At 56.4% G+C, this 13,966-nt stretch overlaps 1 protein-coding gene across 1 annotated transcript in view; it reads left to right on the plus strand.

The window, feature by feature from the left end:
* LIMD1 (LIM domain containing 1) overlaps positions 1 to 13,966 on the plus strand; it is a 44,672-nt gene that overhangs the window by 8,242 nt on the left and 22,464 nt on the right. The gene's annotated exons all lie outside the window — the stretch shown is intronic.

Below are 13,966 nucleotides of genomic sequence, written 5' to 3' on the forward strand. Positions count from 1 at the left end.
GTTGAGTGACTAGTTTTCAGCTGACCTGAAGATCAGGAGCCGGGCGGCAGCTGGGAGCTGCACAGAACCGCCCCCCTTCCTGGCCTCTACAGGATCAAAAACCACTTTTTTATTTTATTTTTTTTAATGCAGTTATACTTTCTTTTTATATATATATATATTGTTGATTTTTTACAGAGAGGAAGGGAGAGGGATAGAGAGTTAGAAACATTGATGAGAGAGAAACATTGATCAGCTGCCTTCTGCACACTCCCTACTGGGGATGTGCCCGCAACCAAGTTACATGCCCTTGACCGGAATCGAACCTGGGACCCTTCAGTCCGCAGGCCGACGCTCTATCCACTGAGCCAAACCGGTTAGGGCATGCAGTTACACTTTCAATTGTAAGTGGTAATCACTTGCACTGTAGATGGTCTGGGAATACATACAGTTACAGTTAAAACGAGAAGCATGAGGATTTCCACAGAAAGTTCCCGGTGCAGAGGAGCAGCCGGAGCCTGGCGGGATGTGGGACCTGGCGGGATGTGGGACCTGGCGGGATGTGGGCTGCGGGCTGCGTCCTGCGTCCTGGGCTGTGCTTCTTGGCCCTCTGGCCCGAGTAGAAGCGTTTTCTGAGCGAGAGGCCAGTGTGCTCTGCAGAGTGCGTCTGATGAAAGTGAGATGAGAAAGGAACAAACATGGGCCCACTGTGTGGCCATGGTCGCCTCCCCAGCGGCCTTTTGAGACTCTTATTCTACTTGAACTTGGGGTCCTCAGTGCGGGGAGCAGCTGCGAGCACCGGCTGTGGGGCTCAGTGACCTTGTTTTTGCTGGCGTGTCCCAAGCCCCCTCCGTGGACTCCTGTCATGCCCTCAGTGGTGCTGGGTCTCAGTCTGGGCCATCGGACACGGGCAGTGGCTGGGGCCCGGCACTGTCGGGGCCCCACAATGTGGGGGCTCAGTGGATGTCTGTTGAAGGGATGGAGGGGCTTCCGTTAGGGTGTGAAGGGGAGGGCGAAGGGGTTTTTAGCTGGGGTCCTGGCTCTGAGATCGTTTTGCTAAAATCTGTTGAACAGCTGCTCTGTGCCAGGCACTTTGCAAATCATCTCACGTGCATTAAGTTGTTTAATCCTCCCAATGACCCTGTTTCATTATCCCCATTTTATAGATGGGCACACTGAGGTAACCCCCCTAACGCATTTACTAAGGAGCTGTGCTGAGTGTGGCTGCTGAGCCCGAGGTCTTGGCCACTGTGCCCGCTGCCCCTCAGTTCCTGGGAGCACAGCGGCTTCCTGACCAAGGGACTTCAGGGGGGTCTGTGGCCACAAGTGGGTCAGGGCTGAAGCCTCCCCCATTCCTCTGTGGAGCAACAAGGAAGGCATGGCGTAGAGGGGCGCCCGAGCTGGCTGGAGGAGCTGGGTCCCACGCTTGGAGCTGTAGGGTGGTGATGGAGCCCTGGAGGTCAGGGGCCCATACAGGTGCTACACCGTGGCCTTGACTGCCCACAGCCCCTCAGGTCCCTGACTTCTCATGCTCCTCTGAAGGGTGTGGGTGAGGGCAAGGGGGCATGCCCTCGTGGTGCTTGTGTGACTCCCCCAAGTGTTGTGGGCAAGGATGGGGGGGGGTGCCAGCCCACGCGATTCTTGGGGACAGTTCTGATGCTTTGGTCTAAGGGTCGGTATCAACCCCAGGCTACGTGCAAAGACAATGAACCCAAACATGGGCTGGAACGATGCTGGGAGGCCATCTGGCACACCGAACAGAAACCTTACCCTAAAACGAGGCGGGCCGCGAGGTCTCCAAGGCGCGTCACCGGCAGGGAGGCACTTGCCAGCAAATATTTATATCTGCTCCAGGTTTTGTATTTCATGTGTCCCCTCCCAGGGACGCCAGCTGGACACAGGTCTCAGGGTCAGTGTGGAAGGCTGGAGACTTTCTGCCCGAGTGTTCCAAAGGGAATGCTTTGCGGATCCGTGGCCAGGTTATTTTAGGTTTTGAGAGCCACGAATTTAGACTTGGCCCTGCTCCTTCCTCTCCCTCTTGTTCTGTGACTCGTCCGTGGGTGTCCCCGGGGAAGGGCCAGGACTGCTTACTCCCCGGTTACTGGAAGTCTGTTGGGGAGCCTATCAGAGGTCTCTATCTTCCTCCCAAAAAAAGCATGTATTTGTGGCATATAGAACATTCTGGAAGCCTGCCATGATGCTGTCTGTCATTCAAAAGAAGGGGACTTGAGTTTAGCTTGGGTCTCCCTGCAGCTGATCCCAGGGGTGCAGAGACCCAGGTCATTTGAGGACCGAGTGGGCACGGCACCCCTTTGTAGCACAGGCCCTGAGTCGGGGTGGACGTGCATCACAGCGGGCTCTGGGCTGGACAGCGCATGACACGGTCATTTCAGCGTGACGAGGCAGTAGCGGATTTGCCATTTGTCTCCCGAAGCTCCTTTGTTCTCTGGAGCCGCCTGTCAGCTGAGCTGACAGTTACCTGTCCGTGGATGGAGCCCACGTGTGGCCCTGTTTGCTCACAGGAGGGTGAGCGCTGGCCCAGGGGCCAGGTGGAGGTTTTGCATCTGCTGACATGTCACCTGCTCTGCCCCGCCCCCCCCGCCCCCCCACCTCAGTTCGCATTGCTCCCTGATGATGCCGTAGGTATGGATTTAGAAAGAGAAGGCTTTCGGGCGGTCCAGCTGGCAGCGGCCGTGGCCGGGCTCCAGGGCGTTTGCTGACAGAGCTGTCTTCACCTTGGCCTTGCGGGCAGCAGGCGAGCAAGCTGCAGCTGTGCCAGCCGGGGCACCTCTCCTGCCCTCCCTTTCCTCCCCGTATGCGGAGTGGGCGTCCGGTGCTCGTTACAGTTCTGTTTGCTTTCCCATGCTGCGGGATTGAGGGCTGTGGGTGACCGTGTTTGGGACCTGCTTCAGACCCTGTGTGTGGGGCGTGTGTGTCCGTTGAACTTGGAAGAGTAGCCAGCAACAGAATGGAGAGAAGCCTGGGGTGGCGAGGGCGTGAAACACCCGTGTGTAAATGGGCACGCCCTGGGCGGCAGGCGAGTGGCTGGCGATGATGGCAGGCACTTTTTTTTATTTGGCCCGCCAGGTCCCTCCCTAAGATCATCGTGTCCCAGCCAGGGTGACTCAGAAGCGCCCTTCTCCCACCAATAAACGCTTGCTCATCGTTGGCCTGGCTCATGGAATCAGAACTACATTCCTTTGGGGGGGAATTTAAGCTCTCTGATAAAGAAGTTCTTAAGAAGTGAGGAAAATGAGGCCATAAAACCAAACACTGAATTAGTGATAAGATTCAAAATACAAGACGCAAGGCCTGGTCTATAGAAGTGACTCAGAGTGTTTGTTGAATGAATGAATTATGGTGTGTATTTATAACGTTAGGCAATCAGAATAAAAATTGGAAGTGTTGGCTTAGCCGCAGTGGGCCGAGACACAGTGAATGCCACACGTACCGTACTTTCTGGCGTATAAGACGACTGGGCGTATAAGATTTTCCTGGGTTAAAAAGTCGTTTTATATGCCGGAAAAAACAGTATATTGGACTATATTGATGGGATTAGATATAATGGATTAGATATATTGGACTACCGTATTTTCCGGCGTATAAAGATGACTTTTTAACCCAGGAAAATCTTATACGCTCAGTCGTCTTATACGCCGGAAAATACGGTAATATCTCCGTGACATGCTCAGCTCTGACGCCCTGGGCTGACCTCAGTCGGACCCTGATGCGTGTCACAGGTGAAGACGAGCTTCCTTGGCGAGGACTGGGGTGATGTGGCTGTGTGTGGTAGGTGGGCCCGTGGAAGCTGAACGTGGAGGTGCTGAACCTCAAAGTTCGTACACGAGAAGTCCCGTTCCCTGTGCGCCTTGGGACCTGCCGCATTTTGAGGAGAAGGGAATTGTAGTCGGCGGCATGGAACCTGAGTGCGCCTGGTGTTTCTGTCTTGCCTGGCCGGGCGGGCGCAGCTCTGCTGCTGGGGGTGTGGGCGTGACCCCAGGGGGTCACTGACTCCTGCTGCGTCCCCATGGCTCTCCCCTGCCCCACCCCTGCCCTTCCCAAGACCTTTCACCCACCTCTGTCCACCATCATATCCAGTCCCAAGCCCAATCACCTATGCCCTCAACAGCCTTTATGGAGCACCTGCTGTATACAGGGACCGAGTTAAGATGAGTGGGGCTCCCCTTGCACACAGAGCCTTACTGCCTAGCTCCCCCTGCTGGAATGTGGGCTCCATGACAGGGCGGCGTCTGTCCCGTTCACTGTTGTGTCTCCAGGGCCCGTCCTCCCCTCCCTCCCTTCCACTCTCTCTAAAAAAAAAGTCAATGGGAAAAATATCCTCGGGTGAAGGTTTTTAAAAAAATAACAAAAGCTGCCCGGTCCAAACTGAGCTGTGCTCTCCGTGTGAAATAGATCTGGATTGTGAAGACTTGGTATGGGGGGGCGGGGGGAATGTAAACAGCTCGTCAATATTTTTATGTTGACTTTATGTTCAAATGAGAATGCTTTGGATATGTTGGCCTAAGGAAATATATTTTTAAATTGGTTTCACCTGTTTTTACTTTTTAAGCGTGGCTACTTGCAAATGTAAAAGCACAGATGGCCTGCAGTGTTTTTCTGTGATGATGGGGCGGAGCTGGGTGAAGCACTCGGAACTGGGTGTGGCACGTGGGGACTGCTGACTGTACGAGCACGCACAATGATTATTTTCTCCAAATAGCAAAGCATCTTTACCTTGTCCCATCCGAGAGCCAGCCCCAATTGATTCATTCAAATCCACAAATGTTTATTTCAAATATGTTTTTATTGATTTCAGAGAGAGGAAGGGAGAGAGTGAGAGAAACATCAATGATGAGAGAGAATCATGGATTGGCTGCCTCCTGCACGCCCCCTACTGGGGATTGAGCCTGCAACCCGGGCATGTGCCCTGACCGGGAATCTAACTGATCTCCCTGGTTCATCGGTCGATGCTCAACCACTGAGCCACGACGGCGGCGGGCCAAATCCATTGTTATTTGTCCAGGGGAGACAGATTTCATGATTGCCACCCTCATCACTCCCCCCGCCCTCCCCTGAGCTCACTGAGGCTCACGTGAGCTCTGACAGAGGAAGAAGACACCCTGGGGCCCTGAGCTGGTGTCTGCCTGGGGCATGACCCAGCAGGTGGTCATGCAGCTGAGCCAATTTTCCAGAACCTTAAAAACACTCTGTGCAGCAAGTAGGGGCAGTGCATCCAGAGACACACCCCCCCGCCCCCCCGCTGCAGTTAGAGAAGTGAAAACTGCTGTTTCCTGTCAGGTGGGAGGGAGAGCCCTTTGGGATCCGGCTCCTCTGGGGCCCTAGCTGACAGGCTGCCCACACCCTGCGCCTCCAGCCAGCCCTGGAGGTCTTGCCTGGGCGCGGGCGCGGGCGCGGGCGGCCAAGTCAGGGCGGCTTTCCCGGCAGCTTCCAAAGACCCCATTGTCCGGGGCCCGTTCTGACGCAGCTGAGGCTGGTCGCTCAGGTGGCCCGCTTACACAGAGTCCCTTTGTCGGTGCGCCACGGAGGTCAGTTTTAGAGCCGCCAGCCCCTCCTGTGCCCGTGGCCTCCCTGTGCCTGCCACCTCCCCAGGTTACCCAGGCCTGACCGTGGGCATGGGGTGTGGGGAGAGGCCGCTCCGCCCTCGTGTAGAGCCAGACCGAGAGCCAAGGGAGCACAGGATGAGGCGGGAGAATGGACCCGGCCCTGCGCTGGGGGCGTCTCCTCTCCGCACTGGACACGCCAGGCCTCTGCTGACCGCTCCAGCCCTCCCCACACGTCCCCCACTGGGGATCGAGCCCAAAACCCAGACATTTGCCCTCCCCCACCTCTCAAGGGAAGGCGTGTCAAGGAATTCGTGGCTGTGTTTTTTAAAAACGTACATTACATGCAGTGAAATGTTTAGTTCCAGGAGTTTTGGGACATGCATGCACTCGTGTAACCCACCCTTCTATCAAAATATAGAAAGTTGCCCCCGGCTGGTGTGGCTCCGTGGTTTGAGCGTCGACCCAGGAACCAGGAGGCCACAGTTCAATTCCTGGTCAGGGCACATGTCTGGGTTTGGGGCTTAGTCCCCGGTGGGGGACGTGCGGGAGGTAGCCGATCGATTTTGTTTCTCTCTTATCGATGTTTCAACCTCTCCCTCTCCTTTCCTCTCTCTCTAAAAATTCAATAAAAACATATTTTAACACACACACACACATACAATTTTTTGTATAGATGAACTTCCAACCCCAGAAAGCTCCCTCACGCCTCTTCCCAGTCATGTCCCTCCCCCAGGCAGCCACTGTTCTGACTTTTCCATCCTTTATCCATTTGCCTGTCCTAAAAGGTAATATAAATGGGTTCACACGGCATTCGTATGTAGTTGATCCTTATTACTGAGGTTGTGTTTTGCGAATTTGCCTACTGGTTCACGTGTATTTGTAACCTGCAAGTCAGTAGTGAGCTCTTTGGCGACCGTTTGGGGACATGCCCAGGGCAGTGAAAAATTTTAGTTTGCCCGCAGACGTTCTGGCTGAGGCCTGGACGGTGAACACGTGTCCCGTTTGTGGTCTGTGCGGTGCCAGGCTTTTTGCATTTTTGTGCTCCTGGTTGTGACCTAAGAGCAGCGCTGAAGTGCCGCCCAGTATTCCTGAGCGTGAGAAGGCTCTGACGTGTCTTCACGGAGAACACACGGGTGTTACATAAGCTTCATTGAGGCGTGAGTCATTAAGCGCTGCTGGTGTGAGCTCAGTGTTAATAAATCAACGGTATTTACTAAGTAAGGTGTCTTTTAACAGAAACACAGGCGAAACAACGCTAGGTACTGATTGGTTGGCGAACATGTGACCAGAGGCTCGCGGGAACCTGACCTTATGTTTCCTCTAGCAGCCACAGCTCGGTATTTGTGAACTCCGTATCTGCGGTGATTTTGGGGAATGACGAGAATCCTGTAGTGCCACAGCCTGGGCTGTTAAATCACCGTGTCAAATGGTGTGAATCTTTTTAAAAAATATATTCTGATTGATTTCAGAGAGGAAGGGAGAGGGAGAGAGAGAGAAACATCAGTGATGAGAGAGAATCACTGATCGGCTGCCTCCTGCACATCCCACACTGAGGATCGAACCCACAACCCGGGCATGTGCCCTGCGTGGGAATTGAACCATAACCTCCTGGTTCATAGGCCAACGCCTAACCACTGAGCCACACCGGCCGGGCGGCGTGAAGGTTTCTAAGGCTTCCGCACGTTGCCCCACACTGCCTTCCAGAAAGCGGTCCACTTACGCTTCTGCTAACAGAGCACCGAGTGCCCTCTCTCTTCCCTCGGGGACGGCTATGATGGTTTTCCGTCTTTGCCGGCGAGTCAGTGACAGGTGGCATCCCGCCTTTGCGTGTGACGCCTGGCAAGGCGGCGCATCTCTTCCCATGCAGGTGGGCCATTTCTGTGTCAGATTAGAGCTGAGAGGGTGGGCCGTTCCTGTGTCAGATTAGAGCTGAGGAAGCCAGTGGGGCTCTGCTCGGAGAGGCCGGAGTGAGGGGAGGACAGATTGTGGGAGCCCAAAGCTGCAGGCCCAGTGGCTGCAGGAGTTGGAGGGGCGCGGGGCTCGCAGGGGATACCCTGGGGTCTTTTCTTCCTTCGGAGAGTGGAGGGCAGGGAAGGAGTGCCCTGGGCCGCCGCGAGGCCAGCTCAGCTCACAGCGATTGGGAAGTTGTGATAGAACCTTCCTTTCTCACTGCAATGGAGTGAGGCCATGGCTGGTTTTGAGCAGGTTTCAGAGTGAAGAAAACAGACTGGCGCAATGACCCCGGAGCACAGAATGCCCTTAAGTACTTCCTTTGTGGCTTGCCGAGAGTTCTCCCCTCGTCTTGGGAGCTGCGGGGGGCGTGGCAGAGAGGGCAGAGGCAGGGAGGCCCGGGTGCCAGGTGGGGGGTGGTGTTATCCATGGTTCTCAACCTGGGCCGCCCCTTAGCATCTCCTGCGGTGGTTTGGCCCCGCCCCCAAACTGAAACCTATCCCTGGAGGTGGAGGCGGGCATCTCCACGGATTCCTACAGCCGCATTTGAGAAGCGGCCCCCTGCATGGGAGGCAGGGGTCATTGCCAGCTCTGCCCCAGGCTCCTGGCACCTCTTCCGGAACCCGCTGATCCCAGAGCTGCCCAGGGCCACAGGCTGTGCCGCTCAGCTGAGAAAGAGCCTCGTTGAACTTGTGTCTGGACTCATTCATTCAGGTGTGTTCCAGGCAGACCTGCTCCCTCCCAGCCGGCCCCCAAACGCTGACCGGATGTCCTGGCCTTTCCCACAAACCCCTGCCAGCACAGTAGGTGGGCGATGGCTGTGGGATCCCCCGTGCTGTGCAGCATCGGGCCGGCCAAGCTAGAGCGGCTGCCCCTGGGTGTCCAGTGACGGGTGGGCAGCGTCCGGCGCCATCCTTCCTCCCTGCGAGAGGAGCAGTGGCTGGAGGGGCCCAGCCGAGGGCTGGGGTACAGACCACACCTACCGCCTAGCCTGATGGAGCTTGTCTGTTTCAGTCCTTATCGGGACAACAGAAGATGCTGACGCGGGCATCACCCAGGTTGGCTGGCTGTTCAGTGGCAGGAGGGCTGCCGGGTCTCACGCTGTCGGAGGCAGGAGGCGGGAGCTGCAGCCGCACCTCCGCGAAGGCTGCGTGGCTGGCGCCCTGTGTGTAAACCCCGCCTCTGCGAGGAGCGGGGAAGGTGCCGCGGCCCTAGCCCACGCTCAGTTCTGGCTCGGGGGTGCGGGAGATGATTTCATACCAACTTGGGACAAGGCATTTCCCAGGGAGCGCCGCCCAGGCCCGGCTGGGCGGAGTCTGCATTCGATCCGTTTCGCTGTGTCATTGGTCCTCACATGATCTTCCTCGGAACCGCAGTCGGGGACCCGGCACTAGGGGAGGCAGAGAGGTCTCCGTCCCACCCAAACCGTAGGGTGGCCTCCCTTTGGCCTGGTACCTATAGTTGAGGTTTCGCTGATACTTGTTTTGAGAAAAGTTTCTCCCCCTTGAAGCAGTTTGACAACAGCCCCTGCTGTGCAGCGTCGGGCCAGCCTGGCTCGAATCTCCGCGATGCCGATAATGTGGAGCCGAAACAATAACCAGGGTGGCGGTGACAACAGTAATAATAAAATGCCGCGTTCCCTCAGGAGGGACACTTCCTGTTTACTTCTGGAGAGTTGGGAAGCTTTAGGAAGGCCTGTTACGGTGCTCCGGCTCTTAGAGGACATGGCATTACAGGACGTCATAGTATTAGTAGCGTTTGTCATCGGTGCTTGTTTTTCCTTCTCTGCCCCATGGAAGTCTGTGTGGAAGGCTCCGGACAGCTTCCCAGGCCCTGACCCGCCCAAATGCAGCCTCGGGATGAGAGCCAGTCCACCTGGGGGAAAGGGGGGCGGGGGTGTCCTTATTTTCCTGGGGGTGCAGCCGGGGAGCAGCCCACAGGCCTGGGCCACGTGGGTTGGTGACAGCCCTGGACTCTCTGCCAGCCCCGCCTGCTGCCCGAGGTGTGCAGTGTCTCTCAGTTCCCCTCTCGGGCACCACCCTCCCTCCCTGGCTCAGAGGGTCACTTCCCAGCCCCTCCCGTGTCCCAGGGGCCCCCTCTGGCGTTTCTGTGCCTCCAGCCCCGCCTCCCAGCTGGCTCATCGCGGTCACATGAGTCATCCCACAGTTGCGCACATGCCTCTGGCCTTCCTCTCTGCGTCGTCTCTTACCTCTCCCTGAAGCTGGACCGCCCTCCCTCCCCCAGCTCTGGCTCTGAGTGAGTTCCGTGCTACTTGGCACCTACTGTGCGCTAGGGAACACAGTGTAGAGTAGGCCCGGCCCTCAGCAAGCTTACTTTCTGATAGAGGGGAGGAGACGTGTAATCCTAGCATCACCCGGCCGAAAACCACAAACCACAAGAGAGGTGGGGCAAGTGCCCGAAGCGTCGCTGGGGCTCTTGCCTCCTGCTGTCCATCCCTTAAAACAGGAAGCGGCCCCTCGTCCTTGTCCTTCCGGGGGGGGGGGGGGGGGATATTCTAAAAGGATCCCATACAGCCACTTTGCGAGACCCTGTGGCAGTTTCTTATAAAACTAACCATGTGCTTACCATCCAGTCCCACAGTCTTGCTCCTTGGTATTTACCCAAAGGAACTGAGAACCTGTGTCCACACAAAAACCCACCCGTGAACGTTTACAGCAGCTGTAGTCGCAATTGCCAAAACCTGGGAGCAACCAAGATGTCGTCATCTTCGTAGGTGACCCGATCAACCAAGTGTGGTCCATCCGGTCGACGGAATATTATTGAGCACTAAAAAGAAATGAGCTATCAAGCCATGAAAAGACATGGAGGGACCTCGGCCCGGCGGGCGTGGCTCAGCCGTTGAGCGTCAACCTACGAACCAGGAGGTCACATTTGGATTCCCGGTCAGGGCACATGCCTGAGTTGTGGGTTTGATCCCCAGTAGGGGGCATGCAGGAGGCAGCCGATCAGTGATTCTCATCACTGATGTTTCTCTCTCTCTCCCTCTACCTTTCTCTCTGAAATCAATTTAAAAAATACGTATTTTTTAAAAAGACACGGAGGAAGCTTAAATGCACCTGACTGAGAGAAGCCAAGTCTGAAAAGGCCACATACACTGTATGGTTCCAATTGCGTGGCATTCTGGAAAAGGCGAAACTATGGAGACAGTGAGATGGGTGGTGCCAGATGGTAGAGGAGAGGGAGGGGAGAGGAGGCGGAGCACAGGATTTTCAGGGCAGGTGATACAGGGGGTGAGGAAGGAGCACCCTGATTTTCGGGGGGGTCCCTTCCATGTGGCTGGAATAGACACACCTGCCAACCAGACGGGGCTAACAGGACCTTTGACGTAGGGCTCCGGTTTGGTCTCTCAAACCTGCCAGCCGTGTGACCTTCAGCACGTTACAGCATCTGCCCTTCTGGGGCGCGGGCGTCAGAAAGGGGTGCTGGCTCCTTCCCTGGAAGAAGACCCAGCCCGGGCCTGGTAGGCGCACTGTTTCCTAAGACATGACATTGACTCTGGTTGCGTTTACTGCCAAAGGAGGAATAGATCTATTTCCTGCCCACGAGGTGCTTTTCTGTCCATTTACCACAGGCCACAGGGACGAAATAGCTCCCCACCTACGTGGCTCCGTGGGGGACCTTCCTGGCTCCGTGACGGACGGCCCTTCCCTGCTTTGTGTCTGTGGGAGACGGTCAGCGGTCAGCGTGGGGAGAGGATGTCAGCCAGCCCCAAGGACAGCGGAGAAGGACGAGCCCGGGGACAAGAGCGAGTGGGGGTGGGGCCGGGCTGAATCAGTAGCTCTCAGCCCTCAGCCTAGGAGGAAGCCAGAAGACCGCGTCGCTGGCTGGCTGCCGGGAGGGGAGGAAGGCCTGACGTGGGGAGATAACTTAGCAGGAAGCCCGGGGGGCCTGGCGCTTGTCTGAGTCCACGTGGAGACGCCGTCCGTTCTGCCATTCGCTTTGCGAGCAGGAGTGGGACAGCCGCTCCGCTCCCACTCCCCAGACCACACGCGCTCACGTCTTCACTGTGAGTGGACAGCTTCCCACCCGCTCGGGCGCTTTCTCACGCTTTCCTCCCTGGCGTGCGGTCCATGGAAGGGCTGACCACGCCCTTGACCCTCGGGGCTCTGCTCTTTGCAGTAACATTTCTACAGCAGGTTCAGCTGGGAAGCCCTGGTGTTGCCCCTGGGGGTGGTTTCCTTTGGGTTGGTGAGCAGCTATGTCCACGTTGTTTGGAGGCACCATCCCGTCTGCCCTGCGGTGCTGTGTGACGAGCCAGCCTTTGTTGCTTGGAAATAAGGAACCCTAGGGAATGATTTGCAGGCGGAAGAGTTCAAGGTGAAATGGACGTCCAATTGCAACTTACTTTGAAAGGCATCAAAAATAAAATGGGCCCTGGCCGGTTTGGCTCAGTGCATACAGCATCAGCCTGCGGACTGAAGCGTCCCAGGTTCGATTCCGGTCAAGGGCACATACCTCGGTTGCAGGCTCGATCCCCGGCCTTGGTCGGGGCATGTTTAGGAGGCAACCAATCGATGTGTCTCCTCACATCGATGTTTCTCTCTGTCTCTCCCGCTCCCTTCCACTCTAAAAATCAATGGAAAAAAATATCCTTGGGTGAGGATTAACCACCACAACGACAAAAAATTAGAGGGATAGTTGGATTGATTGATGTGAACAGTCATAGAATTGGGGTGGGGGACGGACATGGGGAGGATGTTCCTGTATGATTCTTTCGACTTTTCTGCATGTTTGAAATTTTTCATAATGTTGAAACTGAAGAACTACAAGTTGTGATCTCTAGTTTCTCATAAACGAACTCCTCCAGGAGCCAGTTTCCTTGGCCGACACCATCACGTGCTTTCTCAGGGAGTTGGCCGCAGCCTGAGGGCCCTTGGCTTGTGTGTTCTCTGTGGGCCTGTTGGGTTGGTGCCAGTGCATCTCTGAAGGTGGTACCGTTACTTCGTCATCTTGGGATGATAGGAACTGTCGGCAGAGGCTGGGGATTGGCAGCCCGGGGACAGCCTGGCAGGTCGGAACCAGAGTTAGAGCAGGATGCCCGCGAGCCCCTGCTGACCGAGCATGTGAGCTGGTCGCCTGCGGACGCATAGGTGCGTGTGCATAGAATTGATTTTCCAACAGCTTAACGTCACACCATCTACTTAAACATGTTCAAACTTTTTTTGAGACTACTGTACCCTTTTTTTTTTAACCTGCCCTTACAAGAATTATTTCTTAAATACAGACACTGCAAAGAAGTAAAAACAGTCATAAATTTACAACCTGAAGAAACACCTCTTTACATTTTGGTATATTTCCCTGGGAAAAAAATATGTGTGTGTATGTGTGTGTGTCCTGCATTCTGTATGTAATGGCGAAGCTTTTTGCTTGCCCTGGGGGGAGTCCTTTGGAAGAGGGGCTCCATGGCCTCCTTCCTGGGGACCAGCCCAGAGCCTGGCTGTGGTGGTGCAGCTTCGGGTTGGTCCAGACACTCGGACAGGGGGAGGTCCTGGGGCCTGGGAGGTCTCGGAGAGCTCCCTTCATGCTGAAGCAGCTCCTTGTGGAGTGCAGTGACGTTAGCACCATCCTTTTATCTGTAAGCCTGTTTCCCGAGCATCCCCCAGTGAGGGGCCCTGCGCCAAGCACTCATGTCCCTCACAGTGACCCTGAAAGGGGCCCCCCCCCCCCCCCCCCGTTGTATGGGTGATGGCATTACAGCCCCAGGCCAGGTGTTTCGTAGGCTTGCGGTCGAGGCAGGTGACTCTTCCGAAGCCTGGGTTGCCAGGCAGCCTTCACTGCTGCTCCTGCCAACGTGCAAAGCAGGTGGGCGAACCTCTTTCCACCTGAGAGCTGATGCTCAGAGACCTTAGCTCAAGCCACGTGGGAGGTGAGTGGGTGGGAAGTTCCAGGCTGGAGCGGCTCTGTGACTCCTGGTTCACCGTGTCGCCTCAGAGCCAGAGAGCCGGAGGGAGGGAGAGCCCCGAAGGACTTGGAGGGACAGACAGAGGGTGGGCGCAGGGCGCCAGGCAGGGGAGCCCAGGAGCAAGGCTAAGAGCTGAGACCCAGCACAGGGGGGTGGGGGCGGGTTGGGGAGGTGCGGGGCTGGGTGATGGGGGCCAGAGGAGAACGCCTGCTTTGCAGTCAGGCAGACCTGGACGCGGGGCAGATACTTCTGTAAGAAGTGAGGGGAGAGCGGATCCTAGTCCTGGTTCCCACTGAGAAGGAAAGGAAACCATGCAGCTGAGATGTTGCCGTCTGTGCGCTCCGCATGTGTTCATGACAGTGCAGGGTTTTGGACTCTTTGGGAGACTCTGGGCTCCGGCAGGGAGTAGCTGACCACCTGGAGGCGTGGCAGAGGCAGGGAGTAGCTGACAACCTGGAGGCGTGGCAGAGCGGAGGGCAGCAGGGTGGGGCCTGAAGCCCAGCCTGGCAGCCGGCTGTTCACTGTGGTGGGCGCACTGACCCTTGAAAGG

Source organism: Cnephaeus nilssonii (assembly GCF_951640355.1).
Source record: "Cnephaeus nilssonii genome assembly, chromosome: 17".
Lineage (NCBI taxonomy): Eukaryota > Metazoa > Chordata > Mammalia > Chiroptera > Vespertilionidae > Cnephaeus > Cnephaeus nilssonii.